At 39.7% G+C, this 15,943-nt stretch overlaps 1 pseudogene; it reads left to right on the forward strand.

The window, feature by feature from the left end:
• The first annotated feature begins 1,157 nt into the window (after positions 1-1,157).
• LOC143649115 (trafficking protein particle complex subunit 10 pseudogene) overlaps positions 1,158-15,943 on the forward strand; it is a 28,304-nt pseudogene continuing 13,518 nt past the window's right edge.

Genomic DNA, 15,943 nt, shown 5'->3' on the forward strand with positions numbered 1-15,943 from the left:
CCTCTTTCTGCCTTCACAAATGGTTTGAAGATAGAATCAGGCAACAAAGGGATGTTATAGCAGGAAGAGATATTCGAAAACCTGTACCCAACCCCTCAGTCTAGAAATAAGATCACTTGCTTACCACTTCTTGGTTGTTTCTGGGGAGTAGAAATCTATTAAACTACTCACATGGGGAACAAAAAATTAGAAAAGAAAATCAGCTTTTAAAATGGCCTATAAAGTTACAGTTCTTTTGTTACCCTCCTCTGCACTGCTCCATTCTCTATGCAGAAACCTGACAAAATTTAGAGAGACTAATGATTTGCTAAAGCTTACATCTGGTGTGCTTACAGATTATAAAGTCGAAAAGATTAAATTCCATATAAAATTGGGGCCTCGGGCTGCTTCAAGACTTATTCATTCATCTACTTGAAATAGTGAGACCAATGAACACAAGAGTGACAATGAGGATTCCCCAAGTAGGATGAGCCAAATGAAACTACAAAAGATTCCAAGACTCGAGGAAGCGTTTCGAGTACTGCCTCATAAAAATGGCAGATTCCCTTAAAATTGTACCTCTGTCTCTAACAGTGGTCTGTCTGCCTGTCTGGGAAGCTTTTTCCTGCTACTAATTACGTAATCCTGGGCAAATGAACTCTCCTCTCTATTCTCCTGCCCTTACCAACTTCACAGAAATACCATTTTAGAGAAGATGATCAGGATATGACTGAAACAAGTGATGGAAAAGTCATGAGAAGCTTGAGGAAGACTGTTCCAAGCAGAGAGAACAGCAATGTCAAAGGCCCTCAGGCAAGGGCAAGGTTGCTGGTGCTAAAGCATGGCCAGAACGCCATGTGGTTTAGAAAGCAGAGAGGGAGGGGTCAGTGTTTTGGAGGAAGAGGTGGGAGTGATGGGCAGGAGCCAGGCATCACAGGCCATGGTGAGGACTCTGGAGTTAATCTGGAATGTGCTGGAAAATGGTACGATTTGATTAATGGTTTTGATCGATAATTTTGTCTGCTTTAGGTGGTATAAGAGAAAAAGGAAGTAGGAGTTCATTTAGGGGGCTATTAGGGTGGACCTGGAGAGAGATGGTAGTGATTTGGATTAAGGATGAACATTCTTGGAAGAAAAAGCAAGAATAAAGTCCCAACAAAGAAATGGTTTTGGGGAAAATGAGCAGTCAGCGTCAGGAGCAGCAGTATCAGCCAAGAGGGCAAAAGTAAGCTCACGGGCAGTTTGGGAAGCAAAATGAGCAAAAGCAGCCTTACCAGTGCCAACAGCAGTGGCAGCAGCAGTGAGAACAAGGAAGAAAAAGACAATTCATTGGCATCTTTGCAAAGACAAGGGACTACTGTGGCTGATTATCATGCTGCCAGATTCAAGGATTCGTCTTCAAGAATCTATTTGGAATATCCTAAACAGATACTAAGATCTGAGTCCATGATCAATTGCAGGATATATTTTAATGAGATAATATACATTAAAGCACTTCGTAAATAGCAACAAGGTAATTAAAAACAATATGTAGATTCTTGCCATTAATGATATGATAATGATCATAAATAACATTATATTAGCAGTGAAAAATGCATTTTTTATTCATATCCAAAGAGGCCTTTGGTCACTTGGCTATTATTAGATTTAAATGGATTCTATTTCAGGTCTTTTTAATTCTATGAATAATTGCCACCATTGTAAGGTACTTACCTTGCAAGGATCAGTAAATTGGACTTTATAAAATACATCTGGGTTATATGAGGCTACTTATTCTCTATATTCCATTACTTATTTTGTCCAGTTCCTGTGCATTCCAAAATGAGTCTGTTGCCTTCAGAGTTCTCCAAATGTTTCCAATTGCTGCCCATTTTAGTTTATTAGATGGCATTTACAGAGGTTTCATTATTTGAGCATTGAGTGGACACTTTTTTTTTTTATTTACTTTATCTATAATGTCTTGGGCCCTGTTTCTCCAGTTGAAGTTACAATGTATGGTATTTTTTCATCAAAAGGTGTTCTACTTCTTATTTATTTCTTTTTGTTCAAAGGTCCTTCTAAGATCTACCAATCATAATACAAATCAGCCTTCAGATATGAAGTAGGTCTCATTTCTCAGGTGAATTCTAGTTCTGCACAAGGAACACATCTTTCATTGATGAAGAAAGAAAGCTTTAGCCAGGATCACTTAGGCAACAGAGATATGATTTAAAGAGTGTACATTTAGAATAATTTTTGTTTCGTTCATATTCACACCAAAAGGACCAGTGGTGCTTTTTTCTTTCACTGGGAAAGAATATGAGAAAAAAACAGGTATGAGTCAGAATTGGATAGTTTGTTATTTTATTCAGAATTTCCAATACAAAAAATAAGAACTTCCTGATTGACTTTGAGACAAAAACAGCATGACATAACACTGTAAAATATTTTTATTGCACAGTAAATGCAGACCATAAATCATAAATAAACTGCTTACTGAAGGTTTAATCTCATATCAGGTAAAGGCCAAATTATTTTAGTGGAGTATGCCTTCATTTAAAATGAGAGATTAGACTCTCTATGCTTTAAAAACAGACACCCTATCCATATATGCTCACACTATGCCAAGAAGTATTTACAGACCTTTGAACACACTTTCGTATATTCTGTGAAAAGATTTTATGTCATATAATCTTCTTTTTTCTTTTTTGTATGCTGTGCAGTGGGGGTCACATTTCATTCCTTTTCCATGTGAATATCCTTTTCATATAATCTTGAAAATTATTTTGGTTGTTGTATTAGTCAGGGTTCCCTAGAGAAACAGAAATGACAGGACAGGTATGATGGATGATATGATAAAGACAGATAGAGAGACAGATAGTTAGATAGATAGATAGAAATTTATTATAGAAATTGACTCATGCAGTGGTTTGGCTGCTAACTACAAATTCTGTTGGACTGACTGCAAAAGTGAAGTTTGAATTCCCCAGGGGAAGAAGTTGCCTTGCTAAAGTAGAGAAATTCTTCTCTCTGACTTCTGATATCCTTATTGGGATAGGCTGAAAATTACTAAATCATCAGTTGCTTGTCTCTTTTTTACTTAATGGTTTAGACTTCAGTTTATCCCTTTCCACTCACATTTTGCTATAAAACAGCAAGGAGAAACCAAGTCACACTATCCATCCTTAGCTTGTCAATCTCTTTAGGTAAATGCCAAGTTCATTACTGTTCTAGTTTGGCAGCTGCCAGAATGCAATATACCAGAAACGGAATGGCTTTTAAAAAGCGGGAATTTAACAAATTGCAAGTTAACAGTTTTTAGGCCGTGGAAATGTCCCAATTAAAGCAAGTCTATAGAAATGCCCAATCTAAGGCGTGCAAGGAAAGATACCTTGATTCAAGAAGGCCGATGATGTTCAGAATTTCTTACTCATCTGGAAGGGCACATGGCGAACACGGTGTCATCTGCTAGCTTTCTCTCCAGCTCCCTGGGAGGCATTTTCCTTCTTCATCTCCAAAAGTCGCTGGCTGGTGGACTCTCTGCTTTATGGTGCTGTGGTGTTCTCTGCTCTCTCAGGATCTCGTGGCTTTCTCTCTTGTAGCTCTCTAGCTTTTTCCAAAGTGCTTCTTCTTTTAAATGATTCCAGTATAACCAATCAAGACTTACCTGGAATAGGTGCAGACATGTTTCCACCTAACCCAATTTAACACCCACTCTTGAGTGAGTCACATCTCCATGGAGATAATCTAATCAAGTTTCCAACATACAGGGCTAAATAGGGGTTAAGAGAAACAGCTGCCTTTACAAAATGGGATTAGGATTAAAACATGGCTTTTCTAGGTGACATACATTCTTTCAAACAGGCACAATTACTTACAAGCTTTGCCTTCCATCCAACATCAGAACACAATTTTACCAAGTTCTCTGCCACTTTATAACAGGGATTGCCTTTCCTTCAGTTTCCAATAACACATTCATCATTTCTTTCTTAGGCCTCACAGGAAGAAGTTTAACATCCACATTTCTGCCAGTATCCTATTCAGATAAATCTGTATGTATATTCTAAGATGGTAGAAACCTTCGCTACAGCTCTTACTTATTTCTGAGCCATCACCAGAAACACCTTTAATATTCATATCTCTACAGACAATCTCTTCAAAGTAATTAAGGCTTTTTCTATCAAGTGCCTCAAAGTTCTCCCAGCCTCGACCCATTACATAATTCCAAAGGCACTTCCACATCTTCTGATATTTGTCATAGCAACTCCCCAATCTCCAGTAACAAAAACTGCCTTAAGTTTTCCAGCCTGCTGTGACAAATAGCACATATCGATTAGCTTAAACAACATTTTATTGTTTCATGGTTTCAGAGGCTTAAGTCCAAATCAGGATTCAGGAAGGCCATACTGTCTCCCCAAAGTCTGTAGCATCCTGGTGTTGGTTTGTCACAACCTTTAGGGCTTCTTGGCTTGCAACTCTGCCTCCAGTCACATGGCAATCTCTCTCTCTTATCTGCTCTTCCAGTTTCCATTCCTTTTGCTGAGTCTGAATTTCTTGTTTTAAAAAAGCCTCTAGTTATATGGATTATGGTCCACCTTCACTGGTTTGGCCACACCTAAATAGGATCTTAGAAGATCCTATCCATTTGTGCGTCCACACTTTAAATACTACATCTTCAAAGGGTCCTACTTACAAATGAGTTCACACCCACAGGGATGTGGATTAAGATTAAGACGTGCCTTTCTTGGGGTATGTAATTCAATCTACCATAGTTGTTTTAGGTTTCAAAAATGAAAGGTATGTAAAGTAAGGAGTGTGACACTATCAGTAGCTAGCTGCAGCAAAAGCAGCCGCATCTTGAGCTCTGGTTCTGGCTGCAGCCACCACACCCCATCAGCAGCCACCACTGCCTTGGGCATAAGCACCACTGCAGTGGCAGCCATGGATCATACCCTTGTCCAACAAATAAATGCTGGCAGGTAGAAGTGGAGCAAAAGACCACTTAACAAAGCCAAGAGATAAAAGATGGTTTGTCGTGATTGAGAGGGTGTCCAATTGCCCGGTGATCCTCAAAGTTTCTTTTTTAAACAGTGAAAGCACTTTTCAAATGACATCTGACAAGGAACTCCAGTCCATAAAGCTGACCAGCATTGTGTTGTTTTTTTTTTTGGAGGGGGGTCATGATGCATGGTCTGGGAATCAAACCCGGGTCTCCTGCATGGAAGGTGAGCATTTTACCATTGAAACACCCGTGCATCCCCAGCATTTTGTTTTATCAGTATAAATCTACTTTATAGCTTTGCACTTACCATATTATTATAAGAGCAACTGAGAACAATAAAAAAAAATTAAGATTATAATACAGGGTTGAGACCAGGAGTTACACATGTCAGTTATACTTTTATCTCAGCCTCGGTGTTCTACTTGTCTTATTTTTGGTTTAACATTTCTCAAGAGGATCTGAAATCATCAGGCGAGTACTTGCAAAATGAGATTGCAACCTCAAAATTCTCTTCAATGTAAACTTACCGAGAAATTTGAAAAACGAATACAGAGCAAAACAAAACGGAGCAGCCTGAAGCTGGAAGTCAATGGAGCCTGGAAGAGAAAGGAGAAGATACTGCCATGTGCATTTCCATTTGACATAAAATCCAAGGAACCCTAAAGATTGCCGGCCAGCCAGAAAATACCAACCCTGGGAGGATGCAAGCCTTCCAGCCCCTGAAACTGTGAGCCAATAAACTCCTGTCATTAAGCTCCTGTCATTAACCCAATGCATAGTATTTGTTTTAGCAGCCAGTAAACTAAAACAACTATATAGTTTTATTATTATACTATCATGAAAGTAAGCCCCTAAGAGAAGGCCTGAGCCTTTCCTGAACTTTGATAGGGTATTATATTTGCTTATTCAGTTTTACATGAGTAGCTGCCCACAGACCTCAACTAAAAAAGAGATTATAACACACTTTATAGAATTTCAAATATTTGCCCAGAGATGGGGGGTAAAAACCTCCATAGGGGTAATTGCAGGTTTAGTTCAAACAGTCCACAAGTGCAGGTAAGATTTTTTCGTCTGTTCCATTCACTGCTATGTTTCCCAAGCCTAGAGCAGTACCTGCCCCATAGTAAGTGTTCCATAAATATTTGTTGTTATTGCCATTTCCAAGTCTGCACCAAAATGAGTTAGCCTGAAAACCCAGATTGATGCTCTGGGGCATCTCACAAATTTGAGTGTGTGTAGTTTTAAAAATTACTAGGAGGGTGGACCACGGTGGCTCAGCAGGCAGAGTTCTCACCTGTCATGCAGTAGACCTGGGTTTGATTCCTGGTGCCTGCCCATGCAAAAAAATAAAATTAAATTAAAATTAAAAAATCACTAAGAGATATATGGAAATGAAATTCAGATCCAACATTTGCAGATCCCTTTTCTCCAAACCCAGTACTTTTATATCAGGCTCATGGTTATGAGAAACACAGGTCCCCAGGGGTTGGGAGACTGGATTTTCTATGCCATCTCTAAAACCTGGTTTCATAAGTTTTCAAATCTAGATTCCAAACTGCTTCCTTGTGGTCTATCTAGGGATCTGAATGCAGTGCCTGATACACAGTTATGTGCTGGTTTAATTGCACTAAACAGCAATAGCCAATACATTATGCACTGTGGTAGTTTGGAGGCTGTATGAATGTCAGAAAGGATCATATTTAAAAAATCTGTTCCTGTGGGTATAAACCTGTTGCAGTTGCGATTTTTCATAAGGTTATTTCAATCGAGATGTGATCCACCTCCTTCAAATTGGGTCTTACTCCTCTTACTGGGGTCCTTTTTAAGAGAATAGAAGACAGAAAAAGCACAAAAAGGTTTAGAGGGAAAAGTCCCCAAAGGAGCTGAGAGAGAACACACAGGAAACAGACAGGAAGCCAGTGAAGCCAAAGACTGAAAGCAACAAAAACTGGGAGAGAAAGACCAGAGACATTGCCATGTGCCTGGCCATGTGACAGAAGAGTCCCAGATCTCTAGCAGCCATTCTTCAGAGAAGCCATCATCCTGTTGAGGCCTTAATTTGGACACTTTCACTACCTTAGAATTGTAAACTTGTAAACTAATAAATCTCCATTGTTAAAAGCCAGCCCATTTCTCCTATATTGCATTTCAACAAGTACTTACTAAGTGCCAGGCTTATGCTAAATGCTTTCCATGTATTATCGCCTTTACCCCCCCAATGACCCTATTGTTATCTCCATCTTAGTGTTGGGAAACTAAAGCCCAGAGGAGTTAAGGATTAAACCCACGGAATGGTTGCTCACACTTTTGCTCTTTACCACCAAACTGCCTCTTCCCAAGGAATAAGGGAGACTTTAAACTTTGTTTTTATGCTTGTTTTAATCAAATTTTAATTACAACTATACGTTTTATAAAATATTTTCTGATTACTACTTTGCACTTTCTGGAACAGCCTTTCCTACATTTTAAAATCACCTATTTTTTTTTAAGTGTGCTATTTCTAAGCACATGAGGAATATGAAAATAATCTGAACAGATAGATTAGTATTTGTAATATAACAATGTTTTTGCATTTTTCGACATCCCCCAACTCTTCCAACTTCATCAGCAATTATGCACATTCCTGCACGCAGTCTCTTGGCTTTGTGCCTTCTTTGTCTATGCCCATTATAAAACCTTGCTTCCCCTCTGATCAGCACTGAGCTCTGAATCAACTCTTCTTCAGAGCAGCTTGACTTTGAGTTGACTTCTTATGCTTCTCTAAGTAAATCCCTATGATAAGGGATCATGTCTTAGTCCATGCCTGGTCTTTTCTTTGATCTCTCAGCTGGACAAGCCCCTTTGGGCTGGAACAGTATTGAGGCAAGCTAGAACAGGGAGAGAGGGGAGAGGTGATACTGTGAAAAAGTCCTTGAGCAAAGACTGTTAATCAAGGGGCAGAGGGCCTGTCCCCATAGACACCCTGCCAGGGGGCTACTCACTTATGGGAAGGGAAACACCCGGTGGCAGCTGACCCTAGAGTCGAAGGACCCTCACCTGAGTGAGTCATTTATGGAGAAGAGTGGAGCCACCCAACCCACCCAAATGCAGGACCTCCAGGCACCACCCTAGAGAGAGGGAGGCTAGGAGGAAGAACTCTTAACAAGGAAGGGGGAGGGAGTGTAAGTAAAGTGATGCAATAAAAGCAGATGATTTCAATGTTGGGGACTGTTTGCATCTATATCTTGGGAGAGTGCCCCCATGCTCCCTGCATGTGTACTCAATAAATTTTCTACCTGCTCACTCTATGTGTGCTGTGTCCTTGAATTCTTTCTCACAGCACTATCAAGAACCTGGAAGCCAAAAACACTATCTTTAAGAATACCACTTTTTTTCATTTAAAAAATATTTAAATGTATCCCATCAATTACCACTACAAATATAAGTAAGTCTTTGCATGAACTACTTCAAAAGTATGAATCGTGTACAAATAGTCAATAATTTGGGGGTATAGGGGGAAAATTACTACTTGCATGCTGTGGTCTATATTTAATAGGAAGACATCAACAGTACCACAGCAATGCTAGGGTAAACAATTGGGATGGGGGAGCACAAGAGTTAAGGGGAGCTTTGGGCTGTCTGTTTAGTGAGGTTATGCTTCTTGGTTATTTTTCTCTTCAGAACAATGAAAATTGTCTAAAAACGAGAGCATTGATGATTGTACAACTAAGTGAGGATAATGTGAGACACAGATTATTGACTTTGGACATTATATGTGATGCCTAATAGATGGAGGTGGCTGAAGAATACATTGACTGAGAAGTAGAATGGGAAACTGTGGTGCACACATATGATGGAATATTGTGTGGCTACAGAAAGGAATAAAATCATGTGACATGCAATAAGGTGAATGAACCTTGGAGACATTATGTGGTACAAAATAAATCAAAAGCAAAGAAAAAAAATATTTCATGGTCACTTTTAGAAAAAACCTACTAGAAAATTGGGGCCTATATTATAAACTCTTATAGCAGTCACATTTAGTCCAGAGCTGTTAATGTTATTTCTAGATTTTGAGATGTGGTGTTTTATATAAATATGTATATTGGAATTTCCCTAGAACTTGGACTACCAGTGTAACACCTGAGACTCAGAGTTGGAGTTCTGCAGGTCTGAAAGTTAGCATTGCCACACACAACAATCATTAAAGAAACCAAAAAACACATCAGGCTTCAATTAGAGATAAGAACAAAACCAATTGGATTAGACTAAGGTGAATCAGAATACAGGATGACATTGTCTGAATTTTAGAACTTCACCTACTGTATAAGACCAAAACCTAAATTTTCTGTAGCACATATTCTAACTCAATCTGTCTAGATAGCTCTTTTAAACAACCCAAACACATGGATCCAAGAATGGGAATGAGGGCTTGTAATTCTGTATAGCTTATGGTAGTACATGGATACATCACAGACTATGTTGGGCAATTAATTAAAAAGTATTGGCAAAGTCCCTTGAGAGATGGGAGAAAAAATATGGAACTATTAAGCTTTACCATCAGGGAAACCCCTGATACTGTCTCGAATATTAAGCCAACTCCCTGATCTTGAGGCTTGTTTTTGTGAAATTTATTCTATTGTGGAGAAGCTAAGCCTACCTATAGTTATGCCTAACAGTTACTTCCAGAGGAACTCTTTTGTTGCTCAGATGTGGCCTCTCTCTCTCTAAGTCCAACTTTGCAAGTAAAATCATTACCCTCCCCACTACATACATGATGTTCAGGGGTGAAAGTCTCCCTGGCAGTGTGAGACATGACTCCTGGGGATGAGCCTGACCCTGGTACCATGAGATTGACAACACCTTTTGACCAAAAAAGACCAAAAAAAAAAGTAACAAAATAAGGTATCAGTGGTCAAGAGAGTCCAAATAGAGTCGAGAGACTATTCTGGAGGCTACTTTGACACAAATTTTAGCTAGATATTGCTGATTACCATGGCTTGCCAAACCCAACCAAAATCATTCCTGTTAACCTTAAAGGGCACCTAGGCTTTATCTGAGATTCTACAAAAGTTTCACATACAAATATTACTTTCCAGAAACCTACAACCTCCAGATGGGTTCACAGGTCAGTTAAGTCCTGAAACACAGAGGGGCCAGCCTCTCCAGGAACATCCACCAGTCCCATTCCCCTAGCCCATATTATTGATAGCCCTTTCCAACATGAAAAAGTTAGAAAGGGCAGAGCCCAAATATCCCTAAAGAATGGAAGAAGAATCAAAGGAAAAGGAGGAGTTATGACAGAGGAGATAGGATTTAGTAAATGAGTATGACTGCTGAATCATTATATTGATAATCTTTTAGACTTGTGTTTTGGAGCAACTAGAAGGAGAAAACTAAAATTGTGTAACAGCAACCCATAACAAACTCTGATATATGTTCTGTAACTACTTGTTAACAACGTATTTTGAAACTTATTGCATTGTGTTTAAATGTTATATTTCATATTAAAATGCTTTAAAAAATTTAAGCTTCAACTTAAGGAATCTGATCTGATGGTTATTTTGTAAACTCCCTCTGTATTGGTTTTGTGCACATCCAAGCTTGGAAGATTTTTCTATCATTTAGTTTTATTTTTTAATTTTCCCATCATTTTACATATGTATATAGGTATATATGCTTGAGGAAATATTTGCTTACCAATTTCTGTGAAAATACACTTAGTCCTGTTCTTGAGGTTGCTGCTTAACTTTCATGTGTATTATCTTGTGTCATAAGTTTCTGGGATACAGTATGTTCTAGTTGCTAACTGCCCCAATGTAATTGTGGTAGTTAGATTCAGTTGTCAACTTGACCAGGTGAAGGCACCTAATTTTGTTGCTGTGGACATGAGCCAATAGTACGTGAACCTCATCTGTTGCTCATTACATCTGCAGTCAGCTAGGAGGTGTGCCTGCTGCAATGAATGGTGTTTGACTTAATTGGCTGGTGCTTAAATGAGAGACTCAATGTAGCACAGCCCAAGCAGCTCAGCATACCTCATCTCAGCACTAGCAGCTCAGCCCAGGCCTTTTGAGATGCAGAAAGGAATCACCCCAGGGAAAGTTGTTGGAGCCCAGAGGCCTGGAGAGGCGGCCAGCAGAGATCATCCTGTGCCTTCCCACATAAGAAAGAACCTCAGTGGAAAATTAGCTGCCTTTCCTCTGAAGAACTAACAAAATAATCCCTTTTTATTAAAAGCCAATCCATCTCTGGTGTGTTGCATTCTGGTAGCTCCAAACTAGAACAGCGATATACCAGAAACAGAATGGTTTTAAAAAGGGGGACTTTAGTAAGCTGCTAGTTTACAGTTCTAAGGCTGAGAAGATGTCCCAATTAAAGCAAGTCTATAAAAATGTCCAAGTTAAGGCACCAACAAGAGGTTACCTTCACTCAAGAAAGGCCATTGAAGTTCAGGGTTTCTCTCTCAACTGGAAAGGCACATGGGGCTTCCTCTCCAGGGTTCTGGCTTCATGAAGCTCCCCCAGGGGCGTTCTCCTTCATCAAGGGTCTCTGGCTGGTGGATTCTGTAGTTCCTCTGTCTCTGCTGCTCTCGTCATTCTCCAGCTTTCTCCAAGATGCTTCCTCTTTTAAAGGATTCCAGTAAACTAATCAAGACCCATCTGGAATGGGGGGAGTCACATCTCCCTCTATTCAAAAGTTAATAAGCACAACTCCATGGAGATAACGCAATCAAGTTTCCAACCTATAGTACTGATTAGGGATTAGAAGAAACGATTGCTCCCCAAGACTGATTAGGATCAAAACATGGCTTTTCTAGGGTACATAAATTCTTTCAAACTGGCATAGGGTATATCTATGATTTTGGTTGCCTTTTTTTTCAAGCTGTACCAAGTGACAAATGGCAGGCTGACTACAAAGTTGAAATGGCCACTGATTCACATGGGCCATGAATTGGGTGACCAAATCAGCAATGCAAATATTTGTCAACTCCATATCAGACTCCAGCAGATGGAAAATGTGCTTTGAGGCAGAACCCGAGAGTAATAGCAAAACAAAGGTAAGGTCAGACTCCAATAAGCCACTTGAGGAGATGGTGAATGTTTCTGATGACTTCACTAATGATCCTACTACTTTTCTTTTCCCAGACTTCTCTGAAGTGGGGTGGGAACAGCAATGACTAAGATGGTCATGAAGTCAAGTGATTGGTCCTTTGGGGATCGCCCTGCTGTGTAGATGAAGTTCAAGTGTTTTAAAGTCGTCTCAAGTTAAGTCAATGAGCTTCCACTGGTGCCCTGAGAATCAAAGGCCCATGAATGCTAGAGAGACCCCTCGGTTTACAGAGGTAGAAACTGACATTCAGAGAGATTAAATAATTCACCCAGCACAGACCATTTGGACCCAGAATCAGAAGGGAGGGCTGCCTTAAAGTGCCCATACTTTATTCTAGAAAAATAATTTCCAGGCCCCTCACTTATGGCAGTGAGTTTTGTCCATGTTTCCCCTCTCTTTTTGGTCTCCTGTATTCACCCCCATTCTCACTGCTTCACCTCTCTTCCTACCTAATTTACCCAAGTCATAGCAATGTTGAATTACCAGCTTCCCAAACACACCATGCGTTCACTTATCTCCCTGACTTAGACTGTGCTGTTTCTACTCTTTAAAATGCTCTCCCTGCCCACCCACCCCCTACTCTTGCCTTTCGGATTCTGCTATAGTTCCTCCTTCTTAGCAAAACCTTCCTAGACCCCAAGTCAGAGCCAGTGGTTCTTCTTTGGTGCACCCACCATACCTCATCCATCTCTCTCCAGCTGTACTTACTGCTCTGGATTATAATGAAATGTTTTTTAATTGTAAGATACTTGAAGACAGGGACTGTGTTTTGTATTTTTTGCAACCCCACTGCCCAGGGCAGTGTCAGAATCATCATAAATAGGGGAGGTTTCAAATGGGTGAGTGATTGATTGAATTATTTTGGATCTATTCAAATGATTTCCATCTCAAAATATTTCTTAATGTGCAATATGGAATGAAAAGCCATTGCAGAAAGCTTATATTTTATTATATATTAAAAGAATTTAAATTAGCATCTTCTCCAGAAGACCAATAAAGCACTGTATTCTTTACTTAAGGATTTATAAGGAATATGATGCAGTTCTTGAAAAGGAAGTGGACAAAAACCCTCAAGAGGTCTTTCTTGTAGTGGGTGTACATTCTCCAGGAACCATCCATGTGGTAGCTGAAAGAGAGAAGCTGGAGTGCAAAGGTGCACCCCAGTGGGCATACACCCTCCAGGCCCAGGCCTCCATCGAGTGTGCAGATTGAGGTAGACCCAGGACATGTTGGAGAAAAGGAAGCAGAGCCAGGGAAGGGTCTATCTTTGCTGTGCTGTAGGAACGCATGGCACCCCAGAGCAAGGAGACAAGTGGGTAACTGTTAGAAATGTGGTTGACTGCGAAAAAAGACATCAGCTGTAAAACACTACAGAACTTCATCTGTTTCTGTGACTGTATATGTATTGCTCAACTTTGATCTGGCTGAAAATCAGAAGTAAGAATAAACTCCGAAAGCTTTCTTGGTGTGTGTCCCCCACTTCTCCCTCTCCTGTTCCCAAGGTGGTTTTTTTAATTTTTATTTTGTTTTGGTTTTTTGTTTTTTGTTTAATGTCATCTCCATGTTGATAAAGATAGAAGAGACCGGCACGGGTATGCCTTTTGCAGCCTCCATTAGAGCTCTGATCAGATGCCATGCGGGAAGAGAATGCTTCCTGCCGTCAGCACACTGGGGCCATGCAGTTGGAGTTCATTCTGGGTCTTCACAGTTCATGTACATGTTGCAGTGTCTGCTACGAATGGGGAAATAAAGAGAAAAACTAACCAAGTTATTTTGGCCATTGTTCCACTTGTCTTCTGTGGGCACTTTTACCATAGTTTCTGACAAGGAATATGGTTGACACCTTTTGGTGTCCTCTGCTTTCACCCTCTTGCTCACCCAATCTGAAGTCTAGGAAGTCGGGGACATCAAAACAGGTGTCCTGACTACCTCTCCGCCTGTGATAGTGTTAGGCATGTAACAGCAACCGATCAACTCATTCATTAGTCATCAAGGAAATGAGCAAGAACTAGCTCACCTAAGGACGTAGTGATCCTTAAACTAGGTAAGGAGCTCCTAAGTAATAACACCTTATTACAGAACCCAAACGTATACCTCGACTGCATTCTCTGTTATGATTTCACTTGGCTCTTTTAACTATTTTAAGCAATGCACCTGTCTTTGTTTTCTCTTGCTGGGTGGCCAAAAATGACAGCTTCTGCTGTCTAAACAAACACCTGGACTTCGTTTTTTGAAACTTCTATTCCTTTCTTTGACAAGCTCAAAAATAAGATAATTAGCCACGCATTTAATCAGTCCTCTGGAATTGAATCCAAATGCTTAATCTGTTCTTGGAAACCTGCAATTAAACTGTGTCCTTCACAGGTGTGCTTGTCAGTACCCACCCATTTAAACAAGTTGCTGCCTAAAATTCACATTTGAAGGGCTAATAAGACACCAAAGGACTTAAAAGATAACCTACCCTAAAAATATTAAATCCCATCTCTGATTTCGGATTTGTGGTCTTTGAGTAAATACTAATTATAGTGGAGTTGTTTATGCTCTATTAATTGGAATCAATTTCTAGTAATAAGATGTTCTTTTTTTTTTTAAAGATGCTCTCTTACTAAACGAAAGTTTAATATTTTTGGATAGCAGTTGACTCACTTCATGGCTCATCAAAGCCTCTATGGGGACTTGAAAGATCTCTTACTCTCCAAGCACATTCAAAACTTCTTATTTTTGCTTTACCCTGCTGAAGGTGACATTGTCACAATATTTAATGGGATTAAATATAAATATCAGATGTTTGCTAACTGCTACCATGTCTTAGGCCAGATGACAGCCAAAACCTGAGGTTGCTGTTGATTTTTAAGAAAGCCAGAGTCAGTTGACTAAAAAGCAATTAATGTGAAACTTGGCAATAAGACTGAAAATTTGTGGTTAATTGGTTTTCTCTAATGACTTTGAGGTCAGAGAAACAAATGACGTGAGAAATCACAAGCACATAAAACTACTTTCATTTTATTTTTATTTTTTAACCTTTAAGGTGTCAATCTAAATTCAGTTCAGGTCAATGGTTGAATAAGAAAGCCAGATAACTGTGATGGAGTGTTTCCGCTTTGCAAAATTCATAACACCTGTAAATGTGGCATTTCCTTGCAATTAGACAGGGATGAGATTGAGCAGTCAGCAAGTGAAAGGAAGTGATGGGATGGGCAGCTAGGATTGTGTCAAAGTGTAGCAACTTCTTTATTGAAGCTTTTCAAAGTCTTTGTTCTCAGATTTGCAGTTTAGAATTGGGATTTCAGAGTCTTCTCTGGTTTGGGCGGGATCTACCCACATTAACCAGACTCAAGAAATTGTCAAATAAGGCAGAATGCAATTAATATTAAGAAGTAAATAGCCCGAGAAACAAAACTGCCAAAAGCGTGTTTGCCTCTGTTGTTCAGCAGATTCTCTCTATATAGAAAATTTTACCCCGAAAGCAAATATATAATCAAAAGACTCTTTAAGAATTCAGGATCACAATAAAGGGAATTGGTTGGATGACATTTAATGCCTGACAGCATCGCGATTTGGTACTTGCAAAGGATGCGGACTCTCCCTTTTAGGAGTGCCAAGGACACTGGGGCCAAGTTTTGCTTTCCGATCCTGATTGTTTCTCTGCTTCTTGCTCCCAAGCACAGATTCACAGTCATGGAATTGCCAGCTGGAGGCACACAATTTCAGACATGTTTACCAAACACTATGTTGAGGCTACTTTCACAATTGCAGTATTTCTGAAACTCTTCAGCCATCCATTTACAGATTAATGCTCATTACATATTGAATGGATCCTCCCCATTACATATTGGTTTCATTCACAGAGGGTAAAATTATTGTCAAGTATTGGTGGTGCCTGGCTAACTC

This window comes from Tamandua tetradactyla, chromosome 11, assembly GCF_023851605.1.
Source record: "Tamandua tetradactyla isolate mTamTet1 chromosome 11, mTamTet1.pri, whole genome shotgun sequence".
In the NCBI taxonomy this organism is placed as follows: Eukaryota; Metazoa; Chordata; class Mammalia; order Pilosa; family Myrmecophagidae; genus Tamandua; species Tamandua tetradactyla.